Source organism: Hibiscus syriacus, unplaced genomic scaffold (assembly GCF_006381635.1).
Source record: "Hibiscus syriacus cultivar Baekdansim isolate YM2019G1 unplaced genomic scaffold, ASM638163v2 tig00110472_pilon, whole genome shotgun sequence".
Classification (NCBI taxonomy): Eukaryota; Viridiplantae; Streptophyta; class Magnoliopsida; order Malvales; family Malvaceae; genus Hibiscus; species Hibiscus syriacus.
This window is the reverse complement of record NW_024062752.1, coordinates 997,397-1,011,055: the sequence shown is the minus strand read 5'-3', so window position 1 is coordinate 1,011,055 and position 13,659 is coordinate 997,397. Positions and strand designations below refer to the sequence as shown.

Below are 13,659 nucleotides of genomic sequence, written 5' to 3'. Positions count from 1 at the left end.
ATTCATAAGTGTTTGAAAGGTTGCTGGTGCATTTGTTAAACCAAATGGCATGACTTTGAACTCAAAGTGGCCATGGTGAGTTCTAAAAGTAGTCTTCTCAATATCATCAGGTCTTATTCGAATATGCCAATACCCTGATCTAAGATCAATTTTAGAAAAATACTGAGATCCAGCCAATTCATCCAAAAGATCTTCTACCACTGGTATAGGAAATTTGTTTTTAACAGTCATAGAATTCAATTGTTTATAATCAACACAAAGCCTCCATGAACTATCTTTCTTCTTAACCAACAAACAAGGAGAGGCAAAAGGACTCTCACTTGTTTGTATAATGGAAGAGGCTAACATCTCCTTAATCTGTCTCTCAACTTCTCTTTTTGATGGTGAGGAAATCTGTATGGACGTAGATTGACAGGTTGAGCTCATTCTTCAAGTATAATTGCATGGTCCTGACCTCTTTCAGGCGATATACCATCATGTTCAGCAAATATATATGCATACTGTTGTAAAATTGGTTGTAAATCTGTTGAAATTGAAAAATTGTCTTCTTTTGTAATCATCAAATAGAATTCACCAGCAAAAGCAACAACTTTAGCAACCATTTTTTGTAATTTATTCTCAGAAAATAATTTAATGGTTGTCATCCTTTTCTCTCCTTGTAATAAAATTTGTTGTCCATCCTTTTGGAATGTCAATGTCAGTTTAGTAAAATCCATCAAAATGGGACTGTACTTTTGCATCCAATCAACCCCTAGAACCATATCACTCCCTCCCAGCTGCAAGACTCTGAAATCATGTTCAAAGAGATGTCCTTGCATTTTCCATTGGAGTTCTTTACTGGTGAGTGTGCTGTAAAGTTTCTTTCCATTTGCTATAGTGATTGAAAGATGTCTAGTAGAAATAACCTCTGCTCATTCTTTAGCCCAACCTGCAATTATAAAACTATTTGTACTGCCACTGTCAATCAAGATATTTAAGGGTCTTCCTTTTATAATCCCTTGAATTCTCAAATTTGAAAAACTAGCATGTCCATTTAAAGCATTCATAGAAATTTTGAAATCTTTGGCTCTTGCAATTTGAGTAACAAAATCTGGTAATTCAGTCTCCTGAATATTCTCCTCTTGAATATCTTCAACAAATTCACCTTCATTCATACAATTCAACTGCTTCTGTTTACATTGGTGTCCCGAAGCAAACTTGTCTCCACACTTATAACAGAGATTGTTAGCTCTTCGATAATCTAAAAGACTCTTCTTAGTGTTGTTGTTAAGTTAATCGATCGTTGGAATCGGCCAAGAGGGGGTGAATTGGCAATTAAAAGTTGGTGGAAGCTTTTGCAGAAAATTGAAAGTAATTGTACATCGATTTAAAGTGGTTCGACTTTCTCAACCAAAGTCTACATCCACTACCTTAGCTATCCACACTAAGGATTTTCCAATAAATTCACTAATTTGTTCTTTCTTTTGAGGACAAAGAGTAACCTTACAACTCCCTCAAGAATTATACCCCAATTCTCGAGCACACTCTTTTTCAAAGAGAAATACACAAAATTGCAAACTTACAAGGAAAACCTCACAAGGCAATATGTTTGCACAATTCTAGAACAAGATAAGAATACTCAAAGATGATTACAAATGAGCACAAATTGTGTTCTTGAAAGCAAAATGAATATTGAAAGGAAAATTGGCTTGAATTGCACAAACTTGGTGTTTGATGTTTTCTCTCTTGTTTCTCAATGATTTCTTGTTGATCAATGGCTTCAGAACTTGCTTAAATACTCCTTCAATTGATTCTGAACGTTGGAGATGATTAGTGGAGTCAATGGAGCCGTTTAAGTGTGAAAACAATTAATAAAACAGCTTGGAGCGTGGGGGGTATCCGTACCCCTTCATAGGGTATCGGTACCTACAGTGTAAAATGCAAATATTTCGACCGTTATATGCCTTAGGGCATCGGTACCACCTTAGGGGTATTGGTACCATTGCATGGGGGTATCTGTAACACCCCAATTTAGGGGCTAAATTTTAGAAATTATAAAGTATTAGATTTAATTAGTATTTTGAAAGAAACGGAGGATTAAATTATAAAATTTCAAAGTTTGTAGACCGTTTTAAGAAGTGCAGGAAATTCAGTGGCTAAACACATGGTTTACCCATTTTTATTATGAGTTGAATTATAAACCCCCCGTGCGCAGGTTTGTGCAGAATGTTTTCTCAGATTTCCTCTCCAACAACCCTCCTTTCAACCCCGATCTACTCACCGTCCGATCTCCAATCGATGAACCGAAACCACCAACGTGTTCGTTGTCGACCGAGAAACAAAACCCCTCAAACCTTTTGTCGTGAATCGTCGCCGTTCGTCGTTAATTTCAGTCGAAAGTATCGTTGGTAATGACACGATTTCAGTTAATTTTTCGTTGCTTCACGATGACTAATATAAGAGATTGAGGAATTGTTAGAATTAAATTATAAGTTTGTGATTAGTGATAAAGAAATCAGCTCTAGATTTGTAACTTATATTTTATATCATCAAAGGTTAAATGTTAAAGGTACTTGGCTGGGAAATTATGAGAATACTTCGATATGATAAAATTACAAAAATACCCTTATATTGTAAGATGACAAGAATTGTCCCTGGAAGTTGGTTAATAACCCTGAAAAGACATATTGATTCGGTAAAATTTCATATGTGCATAAGAAATGCTAGTTTTGCTTAGGAAATATAGATAACTGGTTTTTAAACCCAAGAGGGTTTGTGCAAGATACTAGAAGTCGGTTAAAGAATTATTTCAAGATCAAAGAATGTTCGGGAAATCAATTAACCATTGGATCTCTAAAGTATAACTATTTTCGTTAAGAGTTAATACCGAAATTATCTGGTTAAGAAATTATAAAAATGCCCTTGAGAGGTAAAAATAGTCCAAGTTGACTCTGAATGAGGAAGTAACATGAGAATTTGTTTTTAAATCAATAAATTACTGATTTGATTGTTGAGATCCTATTTTTGTATGGAAAATTCTGATAATCCTTTAGTAACATCTGAGAAGGCATTTAACCTGGAAATCTTTGACTTGAGTAAGTACATGAAGAATAATAATTTATCGATGGTGATATTTTGTCAGAATAGTTCAAAGGGACTGACATAAATGATAAGTTTGAATTTGATAATAAGATCAGACTGAAGGAAATGATTGTATTACGTTGGATCTATAAAATGACTAAAATACCCCTGGAATGGAAATGACTCAAGAGTATCACCAAGCCCAAGAATGAATGGATATCTTCAAGCTTTGAAATGAATGGAAAAACATTGAACACCAAAATAACCAAAATACCCTTATGTCCTAGACTAAGTAAATATCTTGGATTATTTAAGAAATACAAATAAACATGGAAGTTGTACTGCTTTTAAAGGTTATGGAACACAACTTAAGCCGGTCAACCAATACTAGTGATGTATCAGTACTTGAATGGCATATGAACCACTTGAATGCTTGTTCGTTTCCTCAAGTTTGAATTGATGATAATTTTATAATTACGCAGCTCAGCTCAACGCTAGAGCACTTTCGATAGTAAAAAATGGGTATCCGTAAGATAAATCCACCATGAATATCAAAATGATTATTATATGACTAAATTGAACTGAAAGAAAGTACAATATTTATCCAAAATTCAGAAACGTCTGAATTACTCTGGAAAACTCTGAAGTAACTGGGATAGAGTTGCTTACTAAACGAACTAAGTAACCACAATGACTGGGGATTAAATAGGCGATTAGATGAGTTTGGAAACACTGTTGAACTTACATGATGAATTGTCCTTATGGGTTATGAACCATGAATCAAGTACGTCTCTATTTCCTGATATCGTTGAAATGTGGAAATGAAATAAAGACCGTTGGAAGATCTATTCAACGATGATTATGGGGATGATCTATGGATATGCATTATGTTATTAAAGAGTGAATACACTGGAAGGATAATGAATTGACTTTTTGACATGCATCAGTTTGAGAGCTATGTAACTCGAGTTGTTTGATAATACGGTCGATAGTCATAGATTGTAAATGACTTGAATCTTCGATTCTATATTTTCATCTAAAATCACTTTGGTCATGTTTGAAAACACAAGTAACGCAGAAGGAAAAGATTCGGAATACCTCATTTGGTTCAATTGGGCTAAAATCCTATGAATTTAAAGTATATTCCTGAATACCCCTGATTGTTTGGGTAATGGAATCACTCGCAGTAAATCTGAATTTAGAATTATTATGTATAAAGGTTCCTGAACGTTTTCCTAATGCACATAGAAACTTAGTGGAATTCTAAAGTATCAATCCGAAATGCCTGATTAGATCAGTTAGAAATCGATTCTCTTCAATAAGATCTTATTACTGGAATCCGATCAAATTGCACAGGTTCATGTTATCCATATTAATAACTACAAAATGCATCTGAAAAATATTTGGATTCTTTAGTGTGTTCCTTATATTTTGAAAAATTATTTTATTATTTTAACATGTGGTACAATGAAATCTATGGTTACTGTTTTATAGATGCACCAACTTAACGATGATGGCTTATGGATTTGTATCATTATATAAACTGTATCTTGGAGATACAGATTTGTAAAGTACAGCTCTGATCAAGTTGGAAAATTTTTATGGACCTAATGTGACTCTTAGGTAGGCTCTACGGCCCTGAGATCATTTTCGGGTAGGCCTTGCAGCCCTAAGATGTGTTCTTAGGTAGGCCCCATGGCCCCGAAATCTATCTTGGGTAGGCTCTCAGGCCCTAAAATGTTCCCTTAGGTTAACTCTTTGTAAGATGGTTTTAAAATACGAGTTTAAAAAGCTCCACTATAATATGGTTTATGGGATTTTACTGAACTATCATTTGATTAGTGTACCTATTATGGTTTTATCGTACTGATGGAACACACTAGGCATCCTATTCGACCTCATGAAAACGTGATAGTATGAAAGGTTTCTTATGAACTGAGATTAATGGCTTCTACTCGGTGAACTTCTTAGGGAACTCCAAATTATTCCGCCCACTGGTATACGTATGATTCAATAAGGAAATTATTGCTTCCAATTTATATGCATGTCATGTAGCATCATCTGGTAATTCTGTATTACTGAGCTTTTCAAATCTAACTCTATTATTCACCATTGCATGTTAAAAGATTGTACCAGTACAACTATCAACATCAGTAAGGGAGTTCTTCCGACGTTGCTTGCAGAGTATGGTACATGTGATTTGGAGGGCATATAGATTATATATTTTTTATATCTGAGTTTGAAAAACCTATCTTATTTCTGAATAATAATAAATCATTTTATGTTTTTATATGTTTTAAGAAAAGTTTTAAATTTTTCGCTATTTTTACGGTGGGTCGCTCCGGTGGCCCTAATGTGACACTCCAGATCGGATCGGGCTATCTGCATCGGTCTGAGTGGGTTACATTTAGTTGTATCAGAGCTATGGTTTGAGTCATAATTTTCATGACAGACCGGCCGGTCGAATGTCAAAAGATGTCTGATCAGTACATGCCCCTAGACTACAATCGTACCTCTCTGAGCCGAAACTCCAGAGCTGAGTCCCTATCTGTAACGAGTAAATCAAAGTTTCTATCCATTAAGGTTATATTTGTACAAAAAGGAATACCAGTAACATCTATTTAAACGCTGTAAAGTACCTCACGAGCCATGTGAAAGTTACTCATCTGAGAAATTTTGACTCGACTCCGAAAATGAAATTGGGATATGCTACTTCTCTATGAGTCTATTCTCACGACCAAGATTGAATTGATTACTCAAGGAAATTTCTGTTCAGATTCTTCTATTGAAATGAGAGAGAGTTCTGATAAGAATATATACTCAACTGTTTAAGGATAACCCTAAGGGGTTGCGGGTTTTTTTCTACCAATTGGAGCCCTCCCCTTCATCGCCCCCATGGGGATGGTCTACAGGGTTCATAACTACTCCTCTTACTACAGGACGCTTACCTAGCCAACATTTAGATCCGGCTCTACCCAAACTTTTCTGGTTCACCCCAACATTCCCCACCTGTCCGACTGTTGCTGAGCAGTTTTTGGATATCAAACGGACCTCCCCAGAAGGTAATTTTAATGTGGCCGATTTCCCCTCTTTTGCAATCAGTTTCGCTACAGCACCCGCTGCTCTAGCTAATTGTCCACCCCTTCCAAGTGTGATTTCTATGTTATGTATGGTCGTGCCTAAGGGCATATCGGTTGAAGTAGATTCTTCTTTTTGATCGATCAATCAAAACCTCTTCCCAAACTGTACAAGTTTCTTCCAAAGCATACGACTTTCCAGATGTAGATGATGATATCTATACAGATGGATATATATCGTATAATTCTTATCGTATAATTCTTATATATATTGTACAATGAAGTACCACATGAGTGGATATATAGGAATCCAAATCTGTCGAACCACTCATGTTATGATCTTCTACATCCTAGGTCTTCCCGTTCCGTTATCTGGCTTATGTTCTTCATATAGCATTCAGACCGAATGACTCTATGAAATTACGTTGATACTTCCACATATTATGGGTAACGTAGGAGACATCTCTATTTTCCCCTGGGGAATCTTTAGAATTACCACTGCTTAGCTTTCAATTCACCTCTGACCATCAAATGAAATGTGAATAACCCGTCCTCCTCTCTTTGAAACAAGGGGCGCTTCTGGTTCTGTCGTTGCTTGAAACAATTTTGTCTTCTCCATATTACTATATCTCTAGAGTCAATAATTTTATATGAGGAACTACTGAACTCAATCACTTGCTGTCGTTACTCTTCAGTTTTCTGTTGAGGTATATCCTGTAGAGGTACTCAAATTGGATCAGTGATCGATTTTTAGGTTTCGTCATAAACCTAATTGGTTACTTCCAATTACGTAAATCAATAGTTCAAACCGCACTCAAAGGTAGGGCATTTCCCATTTTTATAGGAACTTCTGTACCAAAAACAATGGTATCTCCAATTATAGCCCCTCTAGGATGTAAAATATATCTCTTCTCACCATCCCTATAGTATATGAGACAAATGTATGTATTTCGATTAGGGTCGTATTCTATAGTTACGATTCTACCATATATGTCTTTTTCATTTCATCGAAAATCAATTTTACGGTATAGACGCTTATGACCTCCCCCTCTATGCCTTGCGGTAATGATTCCTCTGGCATTACGACCTTTACCACAACGATGCTGTCCATAAATCAAATTATTTCATGGATTGGATTTCACTTGACTGTCTACGGCTCCGTTGCGTGTGCCCGGGGTAAAAGTTTTGTATAAATGTATCGCCATGCTATTAAGTATTTTGATTTAAGTTCTTTTCGTTCTAAGAGGTGGAATAGAATAACCCGGTTGAAGCGTAATGATCATACGCCTGTAATGTATTGTATGTCCCATAATAGGTCCCATTCTTCTACTCTTTCCGGGGAGTCGATGACTATTAATAGCTATTACCTTGACACCAAAGAAGAGTTCGACCCAATGCTTTATTTCTGTCCTAGTTGATCCTGATTCGACATTAGAAGTATATTGATTTTTCACCAATAACCGAATACTTTTGTCTGTAACTACTACATATTTGATTCCATCCATAAATCTATTTTCTTCCCTATGAGTTCGAGTCTCAATAAGAATGCTAGTTCTTACTGTTCATATGTTATGATATAAATATACCATGCCAATTCGTTATGTATAGATGATGAGATTCCATTGATACAGAGCCAATTCCAATAGACTTATTGGAGGGTCCCATTGGCGTGCATCCAGTAGGAATTGAACCTACGAATTCGCCAATTATGAGTTGGGCGCTTTAACCATTCAGCCATGGATGCTTAGCGGGGTGAATAACCAAATTCCAATTGAAATGAAATCTTTAGGATAAATCAATGCAATTTAGGAGGAATCAATGAAAGGACATCAATTCAAATCCTGGATTTTCGAATTGAGAGAGATATTGAGAGAGATCAAGAATTCTCACTATTTCTTAGATTCATGGACCCAATTCAATTCAGTGGGATCTTTCATTCACATTTTTTCCACCACGAACGTTTTATAAAACTCTTGGACCCCCGAATTTGGAGTATCCTACTTTCACGCAATTCACAGGGTTCAACAATTGATATTTCACGATCAATGATGTAGTACTATTTGTAGTAGCGGTCCTTATATATCGTATTAACAATCGAAATATGGTCGAAAGAAAAAATCTCTATTTGACAGGGCTTCTTCCTATACCTAGGAATTCCATTGGACCCAGAAATGATACATTGGAAGAATCTTTTAGGTTTCCAATATCAATAGGTTGATTGTTTCGCTCATGTATCTTCCAAAAGGAAAAAAGACCTCTTAGAGTTGTTTCCTGGATCCGAAAGAGAGTACTTGGGTTCTCCCAATAACTAAAAAGTGTATCATGTCTGAATCTAACTGGGGTTCGCGGTGGTGGAGGAACTGGATCGGAAAAAGAGGGATTCTAGTTGTAAGATATCTAATGAAACCGTCGCTGGAATTGAGATCTCATTCAAAGAGAAAGATATCAAATATCTGGAGTTTTTTTTGTATATTATATGGATGATTCGATCCGCAAGGACCATGATTGGGAATTGTTTGATCGTATTTCTCCGAGTAAGAGGCGAAACATAATTAACTTGAACTCGGGACAACTATTCGAAATCTTAGTGAAAGACTGGATTTGTTATCTCATGTTTGCTTTTCGTGAAAAAATACCAATTGAAGCGGAGGGTTTCTTCAAACAACAAGGAGCTGGGTCAACTATTCAATCAAATGATATTGAGCATGTTTCCCATCTCTTCTCGAGAGGCAAGTGGGTTATTTCTTTGCAAAATTGTGCTCAATTTCATATGTGGCAATTCCGCCAAGATCTCTTCGTTAGTTGGGGGAAGAATCCGCACAAATCGGATTTTTTGAGGAACATATCGAGAGAGAATTGGATTTGGTTAGACAATGTATGGTTGGTAAACAGGGATCGATTTTTTAGCAAGATACGGAATGTATCATCGAATATTCAATATGATTCCACAAGATCTAGTTTCGTTCAAGTAACGGATTCTAGCCAATTGAAAGGATCTTCTAATCAATCCAGAGATCGTTTCGATTCCATTAGTAATGAGGATTTGGAATATCACACATTGATCAATCAAAGAGAGATTTAATAACTAAAAGAAAGATCGATTCTTAGGGATCCTTCCTTTCTTCAAACGGAACGAACGGAGATAGAATCAGACTGATTCCCTAAATGCCTTTCTGGATATTCCTCAATGTCCCGGCTATTCACGAAACGTGAGATATGAAAGAACTGATGGAAGTTTCATTTCTGCAATAATGTGATATGAATGAATTTCGAGGACGAAATTCTTTTAAGGAGGGGAGAATTGTAACACCCCAATTTAGGGGATAAATTTTAGAAATGATAAAGTATTGTATTTAATTGGTATTTTGAAAGAAACGAGGGATTAAATTGTAAAATTTCAAAGTTGGCATACCGTTTTAAGAAGTACAGGAAATTCAGTGGCTAAACTCATGGTTTACTCATTATTATTATGAATTGAACCCGTGCGCAGGTTTGTGCAGAATGTTTTCTCAGATTTCCTCTCCAACAACCCTCCTTTCAACTCCGATCTACTTGCCGTCCGACCTCTAATCGACGAACCGAAACCACCATCGTGTTCGTTGTCGACTGAGGAACAAAACCCCTCAAACCTTTTATCGTGAATCATCGCCGTTCGTCGTTAATTTCAGTCGAAAGTATCATCGGTAATAACATGATTTCAGTTAGTTTTTCGTTGATTCACGGCGATCTGATCATCCGTTTACGACACCTCCTGCACCATCGTGTTCCTTACATCATTTCGAGTCCACCGGTGTTCTCTGTTTCTCCGTCGTCGCCGATGCGTGGAGGGGTGAGACTGTCAAAGTTTCTGACGTTTCAGAATCGAGCTCTCCGCCGTTCAAAATTATGAACTGAGCTTTGTAAGTGCCTCAAAATCGCTTAAAATAATTTTTAGGAATTTTTCCAGGAATTTACCAACACCGAGTTACTGTTCACGCACCGCACACGCCACCCCCTGAGAGTGGGCATCGTCTGGGTGATAATTTTGTAATTAATTTCTGTTTGGGAGCTATTTGTGTAAAATTTGGGTGTTAGTTTAGTAAATATTTACAGAATGTTGCTAATTTGGTAATTAATTTCTGTTAGGGTGATATTTGTGTAAAATGGTCGAGTGTTGACCGTTGACCGGCTTTGACCGGGCATTAAACGACCTTTGACTTTGACCAAGTATATCTATCCTGACATTTTTCGACGTTCCAAATCCGGTTCCTCAGTCTGTTTTTCGAAATTCGGACTCGAAGGCCTCAAAATTACCAGTCAAACCCGTTGAATTTGACTTTGACATAAAATCCAAGATTTTTGAAAAGTTATATTTTATGTTTTCGACGTCCTGAATCCGAATCTGAAGTCCGTTTTGCCAAATTCGAACCCGATAAGTTGTTTTTCCCTGATTTATCATCCGATTCGATCCGTTTTTCAGAATTAAGCTCCGTTTTTTATGTAATTTCTGTTGATATGGTTCTGAGGAAATATTGGAAGATGATTTCAAGATCGAGGACGTTTGAATGAAATTTAATGGTCGATCAGTATTGCACAGAAATCAAGGTAATACTTTACTACCTCTTTATGCTTTATGGAATATGTTGATATTGGTAAATGCATGAAAAAGATAATGTTGATCACTTTTGTGGAGTTGATTAATTTATACACTCGATATAAATGTGGTAGAAATTCTGTAACTGAATACGGATCGAATGACTAATATAAAAGATTGAGGAATTGTTAGAATTAAATTACAAGTTTGTGATTTGTGATAAAGAAATCAACTCTAGATTTGTAACTTATATTTTATATCATCAAAAGTTAAATGTTAAAGGTACTTGGATGGGAAATTATGAGAATACTTCGGTAGGATAAAATTACAAAAATACCCTTATATTGTAAGATTATAAGAATTGTCCCTGGAAGTTGGTTAATAACTCTGAAAAGACATATTGATTCGGTAAAATTTCATATGTGCATAAGAAATGCTAGTTTTGCTTAGGAAATACGGATAACTGGTTTTTAAACCTAAGAGGGTTTGTGCAAGCTACTAGAAGTCGGTTAAAGAATCATTTCAAGATCAAAGAATGTTCGGGAAAGCAATTAACCATTGGATCTCTAAAGTATAATTATTTTCGTTAAGAGTTAATATCGAAATTATCTGGTTAAGAAATTACGAAAATGCCCTTGAGAGGTAAAAATAGTCCAAGTTGACTCTGAATGAGGAAGTAACATGAGAATTTGTTTTTAAACCAATAAATTATTGATTTGATTATTGAGATCCTATTTTTGCATGAAAAATTCTGATAATCCGTTAGTAACATCTGAGAAGGCATTTAACCTGGAAATCTCCGACTTGAGTAAGTGCATGAAGAAGAATAATTTATCGATGGTGATATTTTGTCAGAATAGTTCAAAGGGACTGACATAAATGATAAGTTTGAATTTGATAATAAGATCAGACTGAAGGAAATGATTGCATTACGTTGGATCTATAAAATGACTAAAATACCCCTATAATGGAAATGACTCAAGAGTATCACCAAGCCCAGGAATGAATGGATATCCTCAAGCTTTGAAATGAATGGAAAAACATTGAATGCCAAAATAATCAAAATACCCTTATGTCCTAGACTAAGTAAATGTCTTGGATTATTTAAGAAATACAAATAAACATGGAAGTTGTATTGCTTTTAAAGGTTGTGGAACGCAACTTAAGTCGGTCAACCAATGTTAGTATTGTATTAGTACTTGAATGTCATATGAACCACTTGAATGCTTATTCGTTTCCTCATGTTTGAATTGATGATAATTTTGGAATTACCTAGCTCAGCTCAACGCTAGAGCACTTTCGATAGTAAGAAATGGGTATCCGTGAAATAAATCCACCACGAATATCAGAATGATTATTATATGACTAAATTGAACTGAAAGAAAGTACAATATTTATTCGAAATTCAGAAACGTCTGAATTACTCTGGAAAACTCTAAAGTAACTGGGATAGACTTGCTTACTAAACGAACTAAGTAACCTCAATGACTGAGGATTAAATAGGCGATTGGATGAGTTTGGAAACACTGTTGAACTTACATGATGAATTGTCCTTATAGGTTATGAACCATGAATCAAGTACGTCCGTATTTCCTGATATTGTTGAAATGTGGAAATGAAATAAAGACCGTTGGAAGATCTATTCAGCGATGATTATGGGGATGATCTATGGATATGTATTATGGTATTAAAGAGTGAATACATTGGAAGTTTAATGAATTAACTTGTTGACATGCATCAGTTTGAGAGTTGTATAACTCGAGTTGTTTGATAATACGGTCGATAGTCATAGATTGTAAATGACTTGAATCTTCGATTCTATATTTTCATCTAAAATCACTTCGGTCATGTTTGAAAACGCAAGTAACGTAGAAGGAAAATATTCGGAATACCTCATTTGGTTCAATTAGGCTGAAATCCTATGAATTCAAAGTATATTCCTGAATACCCCTGATTGTTTGGGTAATGGAATCACTCGCGGTAAATGTGAATTTAGAATTATTATGTATAAAGGTTCCTGAACGTTTTCCTGATGCACATAGAAACTTAGTGGAATTCTAAAGTATCAATCTGAAATGCCTGATTAGATCAGTTAGAAATCGATTCTCTTCAATAAGATCTTAATACTGGAATCCGATCAAATTGCACAAGTTCATGTTATTCATATTGATAACTACAAAATGCATCTGAAAAAATATTTGGATTCTCTAGTGTGTTCCTTATATTTTGAAAAATTGTTTTATTGTTTTAACATGTGGTACACTGAAATCTATGGTTACTATTTTATGGATGCACCGACTTAACGGTGATGGCTTATGGATTTGTATCATTGTATAAACTGTATCTTGGAGATACAGATTTGTAAAGTACAGCTCTGATCAAGCTGAAAAATTTTTATGGACCTAATGTGACTCTTAGGTAGGCTCTACGACCCTGAGATCATTTTTGGGTAGGCCCTGGGGCCCTAAGATATGTTCTTAGGTAGGCCCCATGGCCCCAAAATCTATCTTGGATAGGCTCTCAGGCCCTAAGATGTTCCCTTTGGTTAACTCTTTGTAAGATGATTTTAAAATACGAGTTTAAAAAGCTCCACTACAGTATGGTTTATGAGATTTTACTGAACTATCATTTGATTAGTGTACCTATTATGGTTTTATCGTACTGATGGAACACACTAGGCATCCTATTCAACCTCATGAAAACGTGATAATATGAAAGGTTTCTTATGAACTGAGATTCATGGCTTCTACTCGGTGAACTTCTTAGGGAACCCCAAATTATTCTGCCCACTGGTATACGTATGATTCAATAAGGAAATTATGGCTTCCAATTTATCTGCATGTCATGTAGCATCATCTGGTAATTCTGTATTACTGAGCTTTTCGAATCTCACTCTATTACTCACCATTGCAGGTTAAAAGATTGTACCAGTACAGCTATCAACATTAG

General features: G+C 35.7%; 1 non-coding gene and 1 pseudogene across 1 annotated transcript; both read right to left on the bottom strand.

Moving 5' to 3' along the window:
• Positions 1-5,900: 5,900 nt before the first annotated feature.
• LOC120127731 lies at positions 5,901-7,258 on the bottom strand (annotated as a pseudogene).
• A 549-nt stretch (positions 7,259-7,807) lies between these two features.
• TRNAM-CAU lies at positions 7,808-7,881 on the bottom strand. Its single transcript has one exon. It is a non-coding gene; the product is annotated as a tRNA-Met (tRNA).
• Positions 7,882-13,659: the final 5,778 nt, after the last annotated feature.